Below are 18885 nucleotides of genomic sequence, written 5' to 3' on the forward strand. Positions count from 1 at the left end.
TTTTTTCTGGAAAGGAATGTTGTGTTACTTGTTACTAGGGCCCAGAATTGGCAGCAGTTGTTTCTGCTTATGAGTGTGCGTTTGCTATTTTGAAATGATTATTGTGAGTGCCACTGGATAATAAATACATCAAATAATATGAATAGCAATTCACTACTGATAACAGAACCATAGAGAGGCACAATGTGGTGTTATACCTTGCTAGTCTAAAGTAAGATTAGTTGGCTCAACATTTCTCTACCTGCCAAATCCTTGCTCAACAGAGCTATCAATAATTCCACTTGCTGGCATTAAAATGCATTATATTTGTGATGACAATATAGTGTAACTTCCCACCAGCAAACATAAGTTAAAGATTACAAGAAAAAATAGCCGTGATGGAGAATGTGAAATGTTTGTAGAAGGTCTGAACTAAATATTTATTCTGTTTGCACTGTTTATTGACACATCTCCCTGTTGTGATGGTTGAACACAGAGTAATAAGTGTAAATTTTCTTGAGAGTTTTTTTGGCAGAAACAAAGGAAAAAAATCAATTTAAGAAAAGCTAGTACACTTCAGGGAGGTCTATTATGGTATATGAGAATTTTTTAATGTTTTTCCAAAAGTTATAAACAATATTTTGTTTAGAATCAGCTGTAAGTAGTCCTTATATTGCCAGGTGTTGTGCTTGCTCATGCACAGAATCTCTAAATTCAAGCTTTATTTTAAGAAACTCTGTTTAAGTTGCACTGAAACTAACAGTGCAACTCTTGCAACATAGATTTTTTTTTTTCCTCTTTCATCCTTTAGCAAATTCACCACTTTAGAGACCAAACTGTCAGGTGTGTTGCAGCCTGTATGGCTCTACGGTTCTCTGGTAGACAGTTTCCATCTTCACTTAGAGAGGCAATATTAGCTTTCCAACAGAAGCCAAGGTAGAGTCAAGGACTGTCAAAATGTGACAGACAGATGAGTTTCTGCTCAGAGGTTTTCCCCTGAGAATCGAGTGAATATAGTCTAAGTAAAAAAAAAAAAAAAATGCTGGAGGATTTGGACCTGCAGGATGCCAGCATATCCCTTAAGAACTCATTTATTAAGCTCTTGGGGATTAATTTTATCTTCCTTGCAGACACAATGGTGTTAATGTGGGGAAACCTAACAGAATTGCTGAGGAATTGCATCCATACGCTTCACCCAAAAGTCTAATTGACCTTCATGGCCTTTCCAGGAAATCTTCTATCTGCAGATTTCTCACTTAAGCAGCAGTAGTTGTAGATAGACAGGACTTGCAGGATCATTTATCATTAGTGGCTCTCCCCTCATCATTTCCTGGAACCTCAGGTGACACTGGTGCCAGAGGTGTTCTACAGGGGAAAAGATAACAGGAGATTTTACTACTTTCTCTTAGATTAGCTACAACATACAGAATATCCGAATTCTATGGGCTCCGTCCACTGCATTTTGTAATGGAATATCACCATTTTAAAATAGCCTAAAATGCCAAATTTCACTTAAATAACTAAAAACAAAACAAGTATTTAAAGTAGTGTTTTACAAACTGCTGAACCCATTCCAAGTGTAGATCATGCCTTCCAATTCCACCTACAATCAAAACAGAATATATTGCTGTATTCAACAGCATTACACAGAAGAGCTGGTCTTCACTGAAACATAATTTCAACTTTACGTGCTTTTGATGGATCGTTTTTCTTTGTAAATAATTCCATTTATTATCCCAAGTCCTTAACAAACACTGCATCTTCATTTGCAGACTCTTAATCTTTCATAAGACTGGATCTTGATGTGATTCTTCAGCCCTGATCCTCAGCATGTTTTATTGTGTCTGCTTCACTGTGTATGGACTGGAAATAAAATCAGTGAGTAAGTTTCAGATAATCTTTTGTTGTTCAGCCTAGCATTTTGGACAGTAGCATGGCATATATATATGATTTTATTGGAATTTTCAGTTTGCTTCTCCTAGCTAAGAAGACGTAAACCTGTAAAGTGTAAATAGAAAGCCAAAAATTACTACCAGAGAGGAAGAACAATATAACCTCAGAAATTAGTCTGAATTCACTGTCTAGCAGTAAGAGGAAGTCCTCAAAAAAAAAACAAATCTCAACCAAGTCTTCAGATACATTCCTTTGCCTAACAGTGACACTAGCAGGTATTGCTGGCTTTGCCTCTGTTAATGAAACTACCCTCATGGCATAATGCTGATGAATAAATCACTAGATATCTAGCAGCATCTATTTATATGAATGGCAAGAATTTAACCCAGGCAGGAAGGGAATATTATTATGTTTTTCTTGTTTCTATGTTTCTTTTTTACTTTCTTTTATTTCCTGCTCTTTGTGAAGAAATTAATTCTATTGTGTTGTCCTTATACATTCACATAAAATTACACCTTAAAATAATGGTGCATTTTCCAGCTCCACTTATGTGAAGGTATTTAGCTTCTAGTTTGCAGATAAATTGCTTTTCTCACTTTTGTTGCAATTGTGACAGGATTGTGACAGCTCAGTCAAAACAAGGCCTTTAATTTCTGCACCTTTGCAACGATAGGTTATTAGAGTCCACAAAAATTACATGAGAAATTCAGTAGAATAAAAAGTTTAATCAACACTAAAATGTGAATGAAATGGATTCAAAATTTGATGGGCTTGTCATTTGAAAAAAGTTATTAACTTGATTTTTATAGCTTTTGCTTGTCCTTATGTTCTCACTGTACCAGTGACAAATGTATCTCGTGTACCCACTGCTGTTGTACAGTAATAAATGGGGAGAAGTAAAGCTTGAAGTTTATTCCTTTTTGCTAGTTCATGTGAAGTCGGTGAGTTCACAAGTCTTCACTGTCTTGCAACTTTGTGAAAGTTTCTGTTGAGTATATCTATTTAAATTGCTTATAATGAGGCACTATGACATCTATTAGTTTTTATATTTTAAGGTTAAGTATAAAATGAATAGCAACCTCAATGAATTGTTTCTCCCTGTTTCCTTATGAATTTCTCAGAAACAGATATAGCTTTATTATATGAATATAACGTTTACTATTTGCGTATCTTTATCTGTTTGAAAATGGTCTATGAATACTTGAAACTTGACTTTTTTGGCTATAATATGCCATAGTCTTATTAGGGTTGGAGGAGCACTGCATTCTGATCTGAACAACTATGCTTTCAAAACGTAACGTCCTGTGAATGTAGACACCAGTTCTGTAATGCACTAAAATACCAGAGAAAATGGTTTTCTTTAAAGCAACTGTAAATATTTCTCCTGCTTTTAGACAAATCTTGTTGAATTGCACCTGTGAGAAAGCATGAGATTAAGGTGTTTTTTTTTTCCTTCTCTGCCACTTGTCATTTAGTTTTCATGTATAGTGAAAGGATGAAAACTGAGAACACTAGCAGTTTCCACAAAGTAAATTGTCCATGATGAAGTTTTGGTTTGTGCTGGGTAAAGGAAATTGCAACTTATTTACTCTTTTCCCTCATCGATTCAAGTAAAAGAAAAATTTCATGCAGAATTTTATTGTATAAAAGAATGTCTTCAGGGGAAACAGCAGGAAAGTAATGACAGAACAGCTGCATTCCTGCACAAATGTAGAGTAGTAGAAATCAAGCACACTTAAGTCCACTAAGTCAAGATGCTAAAAACTAAGTGGGGGGGGGGGAAAATAAAACAAAGAAGAAAAGCAATATTTCTGTTAGATGTGGTGTTTGTTGCCAATGGTATTGGATGTAATGTCTTCCTAAACTATCTACCTGCTTCTACAAGAAGCAAAATTGGACTTGCATTATTCACACTTCTGTGCTGTTTATGGACCAAGGGAAAAGCTTAATCCTTATATATGCTAGCTGTTGTGAAATGGGGATTGTGAAATTCACAATGAAGGCTGACCATGAGTAGGTGGGCTTCCTCATACTTTCTCTCATCTTCTGCTTTAGCATCAGGTCTTTCTTCTCAGGCACATGTTCTACTGAAGAAGTTGTTATTAAAAGTTTCAGAATAGTGAAGAAACCTGGTATTTCAGGCAAGCCTTTCAATGCCAGTGATGTACATGGAGGAGATCTTTAGGAACCTGAGGACTGAACAGATTACTAGAGGAGAAAAGGTTATAATTGATTGCAGAGAAGTAGTTTGTAGATACATCAGTATTAAGATTCATGCTGCGTGAAAAATTCACAAGCTGTGTCTTCCTGGATTACAGAAAAATCAGGATGAACTTTGAAATGCTAAAATAAGCAAGTAGGACTAATAGCCACAGACTGTGCCACTAACCCTTCCATTCATAAAAGCAGTGCAAGTTTTCCTTGAAAGGACACAATAATGTGGCTAAAAATTGAAGTCTGGATGTTCTACTGCCAATAACTTCCTTATTTATGATCATAATACCTTTTATTCATGCCATGAGCATCTGGGACCTTGTTAGATCTTCTCAGAAAAGGGACCTCTTATGCTTGGTGACTAAATCACTAAAATGAAATCAAACCGATGAGTCCAGTGAAACATACACTCCAACAGCAGAAGTAAAAACAAAAGCCAGTGCATTAGTGCCTTCCATTCACAAGTGGCAGGCTGATTGCAGATAAATATACAGGCCTGTAAGATGAATGGTTCAAAAATTGCAGATAATTGTAAGGCTAAGACTGATACCGTCAAAGACAGTTTTCTTTTTTCCTCCTCACACTTGTACAGCAGTTTTGAACACATGCCAGGTTGAGAGGAGGTTTTTTTTGGAGGGTCAGTTAGTGGGGAAGGCAGAGCCAGTGGCAGGACTATATTAAAATCTTTGGCTGAAATTCCTTGCAGGAATATAATAATCTCCGTAACTATTAATGTATTTACTATAAATGAGGAAATCTTCCTCCCCTCTTCAGTGCATAGCTTTGTGAGTAGATGTAAGCAGTACTTTCTGAGCTTTCTGTTTTGAATTTGGGGGCCAGTCTAAGATTCCTCCTGGCGCAGAAGCACCTTAGAGCATGTAACAGCAGGGTACTTGCTGGCATTGGCTTAAGCTGGGCTAGAGGATCATCCACTCTGATTTCTTCTCAAGAGTATTTTTTCACTTTGTATATGGGACAAAGTCAGAAAAAAAAAAATGGTGTGTCTTATGATCCTAGGTGGTATCAGTTGCTGACCTCTGCTTTCCAACAGTCTAAATTTCCACTTCTTGAACAACCTGTTTGGAATGCCGTTGTGCTGCTTCTGAAGAACATGCTCCTAACATTACAAGTGTACATGCTGAATGACTGCCAAAATGGCTTTGCATTATTATAGGTTTCTTATCCAGCTAAGATAAGATCGTAGAAAAATTAATTCCATGTATTAAGAAGACATCTTGACTCTTTTATGCGTTAGCAGCGTGTAAGTTGTTCAGAACTGGGGTTACTGGTGGGAAGACTGCATGGAGCAGGCAAATAATGAAACACTGGTTAGGGTAACCACATTTTAGCATAGGGAACAGAGCATGGGTGTCCAACCTTTTTGCTTGCCTGGATCACAATGAGTAAAAAGGAATTGTCCAGGGCTGCATCTACAAAGGTTGCTCTAAAAATACATCCTGATCATTTTCATGGAAGCTACATCTGATACAATAAGGACAATAACACTAATTTGATAGAGCAAATTATCTGCTGTAAGACCTATTTTTCAATGTAGTCACTGTCAGGAGCTATGCTTTTTCACCAGTGATGAACAAGAGCCTGCTCATAACAATCTGTATCGGTTGAGGTGACCCACTCACTGCTAATGAAATGCACTGCTCTCTGTTTTGCTCTGCTCACATCCACTGGATGGTCTCCTAAAAAGCTCAGCAAGTGTTTATGAACAAGGTGCTATTTTTTTCTGCATGGAGAAATTGAGTGACACACCATTGCTTCATGCACGCTTCCATGTCAGATACCATTCTGCCAGAGTGCCTTTCTGATGCCATCTGTCACATAGCAACAAGAAGTAATGTGTGGGCAAGTTCAACATCTACTGCCATACTACCAACATCATGAAACAGGAGGCATTATTTTAGCTCTCATAAATTTGTATTTCACCATAATCATTCAGTTGCAGTAAAGCAAAATTTCACATCCAAGTCCTTTAAGAGTGGTGGCACGTGTAGGGCAAATGCTGTCATCTTTCTGAAAAGAGAACTGACTGATCTGAGTAGATCTATTTACATGCAAGATTTATCCACCAATCTTTTTCTGTCTTTGAATAGTAATATTGGGCAGTATTAGGCAAATGTCAGCTAATAACACTTCTGTGGCTTCTCAAGGTAGATGTATCATGCCATGTTCTAGATTCTGTTCTTAAAGGCTTCTAGTTTTTTTCTTCTAATTTGTCTTTGTTCTGTGATGCTGTTTATAGCTGGCTTTTTTAACATTATATCCAAGAAAAATGCTTGCTTATTTAAGAAAATAACGAGTACAAGCAGATTTTGAAGGCTGTAGCTGTGGAAATAGCTGCATTCACTGGAAGAAACACTTTGCAGATTGCTGTACTATTTCAGTAGAGTCCAGACAGCATCTCAGTGAGTAAAATGATAGGGTTCTTTTTATTTTTTCTGTTTTAGATACTGAAGCATTTAGACTACCTTATTTGAACATCTAGATACTTAATAGCCTTATATCATTAGTGTTTATATTGTGTGTTTTAAATGCTACATTTAAAACTGTTGCCTATCTTTAACACAGGTACAACAGAGAGCACTTTGATGTTTGAGTAATCCACCTCTAAGCAATCTGTTTTTGAGTAAGCTACACAGAGCTACAGTGATATAGTGCAGCTTCCAAGGTTATGGAACTGGTATTACAACAGAATTGTACTTTGGGACATTTGACACTCCAATTCCTAATTTTGAGCTTCAATATCTACCTCACAGAAGTTTTGGAGGTAAGATTTTTTTTTTTAATAATAGGTCTGAGGTGTTGCTATTAAAATAAATGCTTTTATGAATTACCAACAATAATTACATCTGTTGAGGGATGGTAACCAGGTGACTCAATGTTGTTTCTTTGTTTTCTAGCTGTGTATTTCAGACACAGACTTAATTCTAAGGAGCACTTAGATGTAAAGGATGTAAACTAAAGTACAGGGTTCATTTGATTCATAAGCAGGTGGCCTCTGTCTATTGCTTGGTGTGGTTAAGTAGTTGAGAGTGAAATCCTCAAATATGGTAGTTTAGCCTTCCTTGTAAAACTTTTTGCTCGAACCTTGCTGTAGAAAAGCCAGTTTTCAATCTCTTTCCCCCTTCTTGAATACTGACAGAAAAGTCTAGGCTTCTATTTTTTTCTTCTTTCCGTTTTTCTCAAAGATACCACCGAAATTAAGTAGACTCAACTCAGCTGAAACTAGTGGAATTACTGTTACAACTGCTCTTAATGGGTTGTGTCTGTGCTCTGTACCTCATTCCACAGATTCACCTTTTGAGTAATTCTGTGCTATGCAATATATCTCTGCTGTTTTAAACTAACAGTTTCTTATTAACATCCAATATAAGAAAGGTCCACACTTGGAAAGCTCATCCTTTCCTTCATGACATAATTATACAAAAAACACTTAGTGCAGAAATGAAGTTACTTTTCCCATGTGGAGCTGAGGTGCTGATGCTGCTAGACTGTTGCTTGTAGGTCTTCATGCTTAGAAAGCAAATCCAAAATAAGATGAGGCATTTTTCAAAAACTATTCTCTTCAAATTAAAGACAAGTAACCTGATGCTGAATTTAATATTACTTTTGATTAAATTAATGGTAGTACTTGAGTGTATCATAGATGTATGTTCCTAGTAAGCATGACTAGACCAGATCTGGTAGCTGAACACCAATGGTTTCAATTAATTTTACTTATTGGTAGCTTTGCATAGTTGTTTTCAGGCTGGACTGTTTAAAGGAACATCAGGGAATTTCAAGTTTGGGATCCTCATTTCTTTGCTTCCTTTCAAAAACCTGTCATACTCTAAACACTGAACTTCAGGCTTCATTCAAATGCTGTTGCTTTATATTATCAGCCACAAGTAAATAAAGTTGATATTTATGTCATCCAAGTCACTGAGTAGTCATTTCATTGCAAAGGACCAAGTGTTGATCTTACACGAACTGAGCACTACAGATCAATACCTATTAGAATAGCAATTACTATTAAGGAAAATTAGGTGTAATGAGAAGCATGGTTCCACTGAGCCTGAGCATTTCTAAAGTTGATACAAACCCTGTCATTTGCCATGTAACCAAAAGGGACGTTTGATTATTAATTCTATTCTTTTTCTACAGGCAACCATGTCTTAAAATTTTTGATTGTGTAATTGTCTCTTTAAAAGTAGTGATATTTTCCTCTATTAGCAAACCAAATTTCTCTAGTATTTGTAACTTCTTTCAGTTTGTCTTTTTGTGATAAGTTTATGATCACATGTTATTGTGACCATATTATCAATTGGTGCATATGATGTGGATTTTTGAGTATTTGTGTTAATTTTTCTAAGCTAAATAATATAGTTCTGGGCACATACCACATGGTGTGAGAATGCCTATGAGAATGGCTTTGAACAAGCTCATGTTCTCTGCCCTCATTTCTGCCTGTGATTTTGATGTAGCTGAAGTGTAGTTTGAGCACACTGTACTTAAAAATGGAACACTTGAGGTCTTTCTGTTAAACTGTGCTGCTTTTACTTTTATGGATACAAACCTCATGAATGGGAACTGGAGAATGTGTTGAGATGCTGATGGTGCTCCGACTTTCCCTGCAGGACATTCTGGAGTTAAGCCAAAACTGGTTTAATCTGAAGTGTTTGTTTACAATGCTGATGCTAGACATGTTTGTAGACTGGACCCCCATTCAGCTGGCAGGGTTTTAATCATCTTTTGAAGAACAAACACTACTTCCCTGATTGGCTTAGTAGACCACCTCTGTTCTGATTAGAGAACATATATGAATTATGCATACAGTACTAGAATGGGAGCCAGGTTGATCCCACAATACAGAAATGCGTATTTTGTACCTTTTGTAGCAGCACTGCTGCTTCCCTTTGGCAATCTCTCCTCAGATGCATATGTATTAGGATTACTTTTTTTTTTTTTTACCTAGATGTATTATTTCACTAAGCCACATACTTCTTTTATCAACATAATTTCAAGATCATTCCTGGCCTCAATTTTTTTCAGGAAAAAAAAAAATGTACTCTTAGTATCTCTCATGCTTTTCCTCGTTAAACTTCTTATCTTCATGAGTTAAAAGGCATAATGAAATTAGCCCTGCCTGCAAAGCAACTGCACTGCTCTGTTATACACTATTATTGCTGTCCTCTCAACTTTCTAAACCTTTTCCAAAGGCCAGACATATCCTTTCGGATAAATTCAGTGGTTGACAGTCAGATGGGTTTTGGTGCCAGAAGGCTCACTTACATCGTAAACTGCTTTTTGCCTACTTGTAACACAAGCTTTGAAATAAGCTCTATAAATGCTTTACTGCACTGATATTACACTTATGCAAACATCAACAAACACTGCCACAAGCAAGAGAAAAACAAGTTAAACAAATTAATTTGCCATCTGGAAGACGGGGCAAGTTCTTTACTAATACTTAGGGTCAGTATTTACGTTGTCCTCGATAATTTCATGCCAGATAAAACAATCTCATATGCAGATTTTTTTATTGGGGTTAAAGCCAGCTATAACATGAGAGCCAAATAACGTCAGCCTAGCAAAACACAAAACAAAAAACTAGAGATCTGTGATTTTTTTTTTTCTACTTAACACCTTTAAATAGGGTTGAAAGATGGAAGCAGGAAACCAGAATTGTTCTGTGTCATTCATGTGTATGAGGTGTACAATGCAATCATGCTTAAGCCTTGAGAGGACAAGTGTCTTAGGGTACAAGTTAGGGATTTATTGAAATACAGAATGTCAGGCAAGAGCTGGGTATGGTTTCAAAGTGAAGCTTAATGACATTATAATCAACACCAACTTTTCACCCTTCAAACCTCACGAAAGCAATTTTTTTTTTCCTTTGTGGCTCTGTTTTCCAGACATATGAATAATATAGCTGGTATGATTTGCCTAGAACTGAATAACATTAAAATACAAAGGAAGGTAAAATCAGTCTTCCAAAATATAGCTTTTTATGTTTGTGTTCATCTAAATCTCTTCAGTAAAATCTAATATGCAAACTTCACAGAACGCATGTAAGGGCTTAGAAGAATAACAATTAATTTAAAATAGTGAATTTTACTAGATGGTTTTGTCCATACAGTTTAACTGAGTACATCTATTTTCTTAAGTCTAATAAGTATATACTCATGATAGTAAAGCTACAGTGGATTTCAATTGCTGTAATTGCCCCTTCATGATTCAAGGTTCTTAAATAACAAAACAAATTTCTGTTATTCTGTGTCAAATTCACTTAACTAATTTTGCCCTGGACTAATGTTGCAAGGTACTTAACTGTATTAATCAAAGATAACAGCCAAGTATGATGCCTAAGGATGATAGTGCTGATGACATTCTCTATTCTAAAGAACCATACTAACTTAGGGTTTTAAACCAACTGTCCTCTAAACTCTATGCCCCATTACTAGGTGTTGAGTTCAGGCAGAGTAGAATACATAAACTTAGTCTGCCTATCTGGGCAGTAGCCCTTGATACGAAGCCTGACTGAGGGTATGCTTGATTTTTTTTTTTTTAGAAGGAAAACCGTTGTCTAACTGAGGTAGGTTATATTTTTGCCATATTATCTTTGTAATCCTCTTGAGATGTCACTCAGCTACTAAAACAATTTTCTTAATCTATTTACATACTTTTGCCCCTGCATTGTTTCACTGCCTTCTTTCAGGTAAACCTACTTGATGGAAGACTTCTAGTGATGGAAGACTACTAGTGGGTTGATATTACTTGTCCCTCAGTGTGTAGGACCAGAACAGTTTAATCGGATTTAACCTTGAACCTGTTTCATCCTTTACTCCTTTGTCACGTACGCCACGTACCTGGAAATTGTGTGCTGTATTATTGCACCAGGCTCCAACATTCATTTCATCTAATCTCCTTAAGATTTGGTTCTGCCAACAGCCTCAAAGCAACCTGGGTGTAATCTCCCATTGAGATTATTGTCAGGAATACTGTCTCACTTCTTGTTTTTACAGCTCTAGGAACAATTAGCTTTCAATCTTGACTAGTACCTTTGGGCACCACAGAACATAGATAATGCACGTGAGGTGAGAGGATGGATAGATATTTTTTTTTCCATAATAACTTCTACACTTCTGTCACAGCGTGATCACAGACTAATGAGAAACTTCAGGTGACAAAATCTAAAATTTATTCTTTTCCATGATGTTTTCTTAAAAGCTCTACAAATGACCTTAAGGTCCTGGTATTTTTAATTTATAAGATAGCTGTGGAATGACCCTGCACACTGCTTTATTTATACAGCAGCACACAATAAAAAGTATAAATGACCTTATTAGTTACTCCATATATCTAAAAATCAGTGTTGTATCACAAAACACTATGTGAGAATGAGTCAGAAATGCTGTATTCTGCACGTTAGCTTATTCCAGTGAGTTCTTTCTAGAGTCAGTGTTGGGGCAAATGGGAGTCACTGTGACTGCAAGATATAATGGCTTTCAAGCAAAATTACGAGCTTAAGTGTTCTTGTTTACTTTTACCTAAAAACTTATCAGGATTCACAGAGAGGTTCTTGCTTTTTTGCTCCAAAACTTTATATTCATCCTTTTCTTCTCCTTCAGCCTTCTTAAACTTTTCATTATTTCTTATACCTAATTGCTTTTCATTCTGTGAGTTCCATAGCTTTACTGTAATAGACTTCTGGCACGATTGCTCTGCTTGCATATATGGGTCACTTACTGTCTATGAACTGAAATATTTGCAAGGGAAAATACTGAATCCTTATGAGAGTTGAATTCTATCATAAAACAGAAGCGATGTGATAAACGTAACTGCCATATATTTTTCAATAGGTCAGCTGTCTGCTATTCTCTAATATATCTGATAACTTCTGAAACACTCTAACCTTCTAAGGCATGTCAAGCATATCAGCCTTCTAGAAATTAAGGTTTTCCTCACAAATGAGCACCTTCCTCCTAATTTCATGATAATATTCTTTCTTTTCTTTTGCAAACATGAATTCAAATGAAAGCTAGTGTGAGACTTCTCAGTATAAGGAAAGTTAAAGTTATTTTGTGAGTCTTTGCTGAAGAAAACATGGTTTAAATCAATTGGAAAAACTGCTTTTGTAGAGAAAGAAACAAAAACAGTGTATGTACATCATATATACAAATTAAAGCACACTTACACATGATGAGCAAAGCTGCTCAGTAACTGTTATTTGGCTGCCAAGGAGGGATATTGTGATGCACTGAAAGACAATCCATAAAAGACAGGGTTTCCCAGAATTTTAACCCTGTTATCTACAAACATTATGGTATACTAAATTTTGGGTTGGTGAAACTTCTAATCACTTTAAAAACCTGATATAATTTTTTTTATATGTTCTTTAAATAGTGCTCCAGCTCTAGTGCTGCTTAAGAAGTTCTCTGCTCATCACCAACATAAGAAAAAATAGAAGCTATTTGAAATGGCTTAGCTCCTAAAAAAAAAAAAATAAAAAAAATAAAAAAAAAAAAATAATAATAATAATAAATAGAAGGAAATTTACATTAAACATATAGCCACTCAGGATAATATTTACTTTAAAGAAGTTTGAATTGTGTCCTCGAGGCCTAGGAAACAAGCAGAAAGCACCTTTTTCTGGGGGACAAAAGCCTGCATTGGCTTGCTTTATCAGTGTCCACAGCTGTCAGTGGGGCTGTAGTTTATACACAGACTGATTTACCCCTGATTTCAGGTATCTGTCAGATTTCTAGTGTTGTATTTAAACCAGGCATACAGCATTGGAAAAGGAACGTGCAAAGTGATGGTACTTCAAATAGACTCAGCATATGCCTCGTGCCAAGGGACAACTTAAACCACAGCAATATTATCACCGATATGAGGCAAACAAGCCAGTAAGTAAAATGATTGATGATGATGATTCTCCTGCTGCAAGTTGGTGGTGGTTGTTTTTTCTGAAACATCCATTTATTCACCGAAATCTAATCTGGAGAGAGAGAGTGCCAGATAATAGTGGTTTTGTTCTGTTAAGAGAAGAGCACAATAATGCATTTCTGTAGCATTTTGTGATTTGTGTATGTCAGCCTTGCATTCTCTTGCAAACTACTTCTGGTATAAGCCACTACAGGACTCAGGCTATATTTGTTTTTGTCACGCAGACACATTCATGCTGTTAACTTTTGGATAACACCAGTGCATCATCCAATGAAAAATAATAGCATAGACAAAGAACTCAAAATATTTTGTTTCAAGAAGAGTCTAACTGTAGACCACTATTTTCTGCTTTGTCTTGTATTACATTGTATGAGACAAAAAGCAGTGTGACTACATATTTATTTCCTTTTTTTTGCTTTTAAAATAGCAGAACTGGTGAAACTAATATGTGTGATTTTTGTCTGATATTTCTGTATTTGCGTAATTTGTGCTGTGATATGGCTCTGCTTGCTAATTGCATAAACATCTATGCATTGGTGATTCTATAAAGAGAGGGGAAAGATGGGAATAACTAATAAAAGCTAGTTGAGGAATCCTCTGTTCGTTTTTCAGTTCTAAGACTGAAGTTGTTTTGGAAGTGAAACTGATTACTGTTGGCTAAAAATTCTGGGGCTACAAACTCTGGACTGAAACTGTGGATCCCTGAAATCAGTGAGACTAGTGGCAGCAGTGCTAATTTCCCTCCTGTCCTTCTGCAAATACACCTTAATCTGTCTGGGTGGACCTCAGCTCATCATGGCCCTTCCATTGAAGCTGCCAGCAGGGATTTCAGTTGCTGCTAATGCTCTCCTGGTTTCCTTATGTGGATGTTTGTCTTGCTACAATCAAATTGCTAAAAGGGCAGCATTTACTATTCTAGATCTAAAGATACCATTGTGGTCTTGTCCTGTGTTGCATGGTGCTTGTGTTGGGCCATATGTTCAGTCACTGAATTCAGTGGCTCTGGGGCTTCTCTAATTTATGCCAATTTGAAACCTCAACTTGCTGAAAACTTACAGAATCTTTATTTGCTCTGTACTGATTTGTCCTCGTTGTCAAGGTGAAGGCTCTGGATCTAGAAGCTGTTGGTTAAAGGAGTATTTGTACTACTTTATTCCAGCTTTTTTAATTATTTTATTCCAGTAATGTGTCTTGGTGAAACTGAGTAAGAAAAACAGGGAAGAAGTGTGAGATAAAAGCAAATGACAAAGCAGAAACTTTGTTGTATGGCTGAAGTGATTGCCAGAAACTCAGAAGTTCTATTAATATTGATCAGTGTGAAACTTGTCATTCCACTGCATAATCAATGCAGTTCTTATATAAACTGCTGCATTCTTTCTATAAATACACTGCTTTGCAAGTTTAGATTTCTATTAATTTTTAAGATTCACAGAAGTTAGAATTAATTTACCTTTCAGGGTATCTCCCTGTCTCTCCCTACCATCCTAAATAAAGCAACTGACATACAGCAGAGGGGCTGATGGTAATGCTTTGACAGCTCTATACATTTGGCACACAGTGTCTGTTGATTCTGCTGAGAATCAAAATCTGAGTGATGCCTTTTGTTAGCGAGAGTGTTTTTGTGGATGGATTATGTTTAGTGTAAAGGAAATACGTGTATTTATGAAATGGTTTTTAACATTATATTATGCATTAATCTCTGTTCCTTTCCTTTAAGAAAATTATATCATTCTCTGTTTTGAGTCTTGTTTCTCATTCAGATGAGATTCATTCACAATATCTTCTACACAAGAAATAGTCATTCTGTATGTGCAGTTAGCCTTCAACATTTTTTCCAATATTTACTACTGACAAGCAATTTAATCTTATTAATAGCCATTTAGTATGAGACCTTGCTGTGACTCCTCACACTCAGCTTCTAGATTAGATTATCTGTAGTCATTTTCTGTCATTAGAAAACTTTCTCACTGCAATAATCACTTATTTCATGTTCTCATTTCAGGAGATGATGCTCAAAACTTTTTCTTGACAGTCTAATGTTAGCATTATTTTGTTGATGGTGGTTAGTTGATTGTTTTTTTTTTCTTTCCAGTTTGTATTTTTCCTCACTCTTGGTGATTTTTGTTCATTTCTAAAATCCTATATACTCACCATACAGTGGTGAAACTCTAACTCCATATTTCTTACAAGTATTTTACCCTTTGACTGTTTATTTTTCTTGTAACTTACCTCATTTTTACATAGCTAGCATTATTAAAGCTACCCTTAGCTTTAAAGGTAGGTTTTTTTCTCCTGCAAAAATCAGTGTATTCAAATATAAGCAATGCTGCAAAGTGGATTTTTGTAAACTACGTCCTGAACAACCTCTTCTGCACTAGTTGTCAGCCAATGCTATTCAATAGTACTTGAGCATTGGCTGTGCGCTATTCAGCAAGGATTATTCCTCTTCCTATGGGTTCCTCTCGCTAGTTTTTTATTTAATTATTATTTAATAATTATTTCATAAAACTCATTAAGTTAAAAAAAAACATAAAACATATTTTGAATTAAAAATATACTTGTGTTACATGTTAATATCTGATGTGATAGTAGACATCCCCAGATAAATCAGTTAACTATCTTCAGGGCCACTCTAATGTTCCTTTGCATTTTGATTGTTACTGTCCTGTTCTGATTATACCTTTCAGTAGTACAAAATTTCCTGATTGTCAAACCTTCTGTTTTGTACTACACTTCATTACAATTACTTATTTACGTTACTTAACAACCAAAAATTATAGTTAAAGTTTTTTTCCCTGTGCCAATAAGTCTGGGCTTTCAGTTACACTTTTATTCTAATGTTTTTATTATAATGTTTCACCCCTTTTTATTATTCCACCAAACTCATGATGCGTTTATTTTCCATATTTAAAAAGTCCATCATCCTTATTTAATGATTCTTCTTGATGCTAGAGCTTTTGGACTCCTAGTGTTTATAATAAACACCCTTGGTCCTGCTATTTTTTCATGTCTTGCTTAATTACAATTTTGTGAGAGTTCTTCCTACCTTAGTTGGTTTCCTCCAATTTCATTCCCTGAGATAAAGGGTTTTTGTCCCTTTCTTTATATCATTACCATTTAAAATACCTCATCTTAACATGTATGCTTCACCTATCAACCTCAGTCTGTCCCATCTTCCATCTTGTTTCTCAAACAAAAACAACACAATATTCCTATCACATTTCAAATGCTCTGATCTCATTTGGCAGCCTGCTCCCTTTGGACTTTTTTTTCTTGTTGTTGCATAGTGTTTATATATTTGATCTGTTAGTTGTTGGAGGGTGAATGTACCCCATCTGTTAAGACCAGTTGATAAAATTTAATCTTTGATATTTAAAGATTCATAATGGAGTGAGAATATTTTCACGTACAGCATCAGTAGTAAGCTAATCTCAGTAGGAACCAGGTAAATTCTTACATGAAGTACTTTCTCATGACTTCAATGCATTGCTGGTAATATTTAAGTATGCTAGAATTATAGGCTCTGGCTCCAAATAATTCAGCTTTTCAAACCTGCTAAGTAAAGGCCCTTGCTTAGCAGTGTTTTGGGACAACATGTAACCTGACTGATTTCCATCGTCACCTAGGTGAAATATAGCTTGAATTCAAATAACAGGTAGGCAGTGCTTTACAACAGGCAGAAATGTAGCTGTATTTCAAATGTCTTTGGGATATTGAGGCTCTCATATCTAAATGCTGTACTTTTCAAGTCTATTTGAATGTGCAGAGCCCATAAAAATTCAAGATCATACAGATTGCAGTGTCAGGCAAAATTGAGCTTACTGTCTGCTCATTCATTTCTTCAGCTGTAATCAACCCAAAACACATGAGAACACCCAAATATGTGCAGTAAGGACACTTATTTTCAAGTCTTTATCCTGTCTGGCCTTTCTGTAGGGGCTTTCTGAGTGTTGCTTGTATTACCCATAATTTTAGAAAGTATCAGCCCCAGATTCCTTTTCAGGCATGTTCTGGGAGCACGTATACATCACCGCCCCTGAAAGGATAGTCTTTTCCCAGGACATCTCACTTCCTCTGGTTTGAGTCATTAAAAAGAGAGGAGATAATAAGGAAAATGAATACAAACAAAAATTGTTGGTAGAAGTGAGAAAAGGATCCTTTGGAGAGGTTGGTTTTTTGTTATTATTGGTGTTGTTGTTGTTAATTTGGTTGGTTGGTTTGGTGGTTGTAGGCTTTTTTTTTTTTTCAGGATAAAATTCATCTGCCACTTCAGTGGCTGAATTTCCGGAAAACTTCCATTGGTATCCAATTAGCTCTGCAGGGAGTAATCCAAGTGGGAAAGCATTAGATGGAACTGAACTTGTGATAAATCCTCCTACAGCTAAGCATTAGTCAGAAATACACTGATCTAATAACAAGTCATGATTACAGTTTAATCCTGACTGGTACTTTCAGAATTACAGATAAAACGTATCATTTAGTGTTGACTTTTATGATTCCCTAAGGTAGCAGTGTGGAGTTCTCATTAACTAAAAGAATTATTCAATTTGAGGTAGAAGCCATGAAACTGCATGCTGGGATCATCAATTGTTGCAGAGGTGTATGTGAGTTGCCACTAAATCAGATACTAATCACATCCCCTTTAGTAAATTTCTAAGCCTCTTACTTAAAACATTTTAACAGTTTTTACGTTTCAAATAACTCTCTGATTTTCTACTTGAGGAGAATTCCTCCTGCCCCACCTTTCCAAATGTGATAGGCATTGCTCAGATGCTGCATTCATCTAGTGCCTGAAAGTACAGATGCAATAAAGTGAATCTCTGGATGTGACAAGTAAAAGAGAGAAATAATTTAGATTTATAGTATTTCTAGATTTTGGTAAGATTAAAAAAAGTGCCACTGGTTATTAGAAGTAAGATTACTTCTAATTAGTGTTAGAAGTGTAAAACTAAGTTTTTTTTACTAAAAATAACCAATTTCCAGAAGATAAAAGATAAACTAATCTTTAAGTGATTTCACATATCTTTAAGCAGCATTTACGATTCAACTGCAATTATTTTGTGCTATAAACATGCATCACTTTTGAAGAGTTCCTGTACATGTTTGATTTCTGCAAGACTTGTGCAATGTATATTCTAAGATTATAAAAGCAATTAACATTAGAATTATTCATAAAAAGATTAGGCTCACACTGGCATCTGCTTGATGGAATAATAGAAAACGGTGCTTGCTCAGTACCCACTTGGGTGATGATATATCTTAAATGATACATAAGTAGGATCATCACAGATGGATCTTTATTTTTCCAAATATTAGTACGTTCTCCAAGTCATGATAATTACAAAGTCATTTTTATTATCACATGACCAAGTAATATATCCTCAATGAATATCTTTCGGAATAGCCTATAAGCCTGTAAGCTAAAGTTTTCAGATCTGGTGTGCAGTAGAATATGAAAATGTAGCAGTGGAGAGCTTATGGGTGAGAATCAAGGGGCAGGCTGGTAAGGGTGACACTGTTGTGGGGGTGTACTACAGGCCCCCTGATCAGGATGAGGAGGCGGCTGAGGCCTTCCAAAAGCAACTGGATGTAGCGTCACGTTCCCAGGCACTGGTGTTTATGGGGGACTTCAATTATCCAGATATTTGCTGGATGACCAACATAGCCAGGCACGCACGGTCCAGATGGTTCTTGCAGTGTGTTGAAGACAACTTTCTGATGCAGGTGGTGGAGGAACCGACGTGGGGAGGGGTGTTACTGGACCTTATTTTCACCAACAGGGATGGACTTTTAAGGAAGTAAAGGTAGGGGGCAGTTTGGGTTGTAGTGATCATGAGATGGTGGAGTTCAAGATCC

General features: G+C 36.1%; 1 long non-coding RNA gene across 1 annotated transcript in view; it reads left to right on the forward strand.

The window, feature by feature from the left end:
* LOC104910936 overlaps positions 1-18885 on the forward strand; it is a 45351-nt gene that overhangs the window by 18891 nt on the left and 7575 nt on the right. Inside the window, exons 2-3 of the long non-coding RNA XR_004159797.1 lie at positions 1752-1861; positions 6670-6868. This is a non-coding gene — a long non-coding RNA (uncharacterized LOC104910936). The remainder of the gene's footprint in view (positions 1-1751; positions 1862-6669; positions 6869-18885) is intronic.

The sequence above is a fragment of the Meleagris gallopavo genome, chromosome 5 (assembly GCF_000146605.3).
Source record: "Meleagris gallopavo isolate NT-WF06-2002-E0010 breed Aviagen turkey brand Nicholas breeding stock chromosome 5, Turkey_5.1, whole genome shotgun sequence".
NCBI lineage: Eukaryota > Metazoa > Chordata > Aves > Galliformes > Phasianidae > Meleagris > Meleagris gallopavo.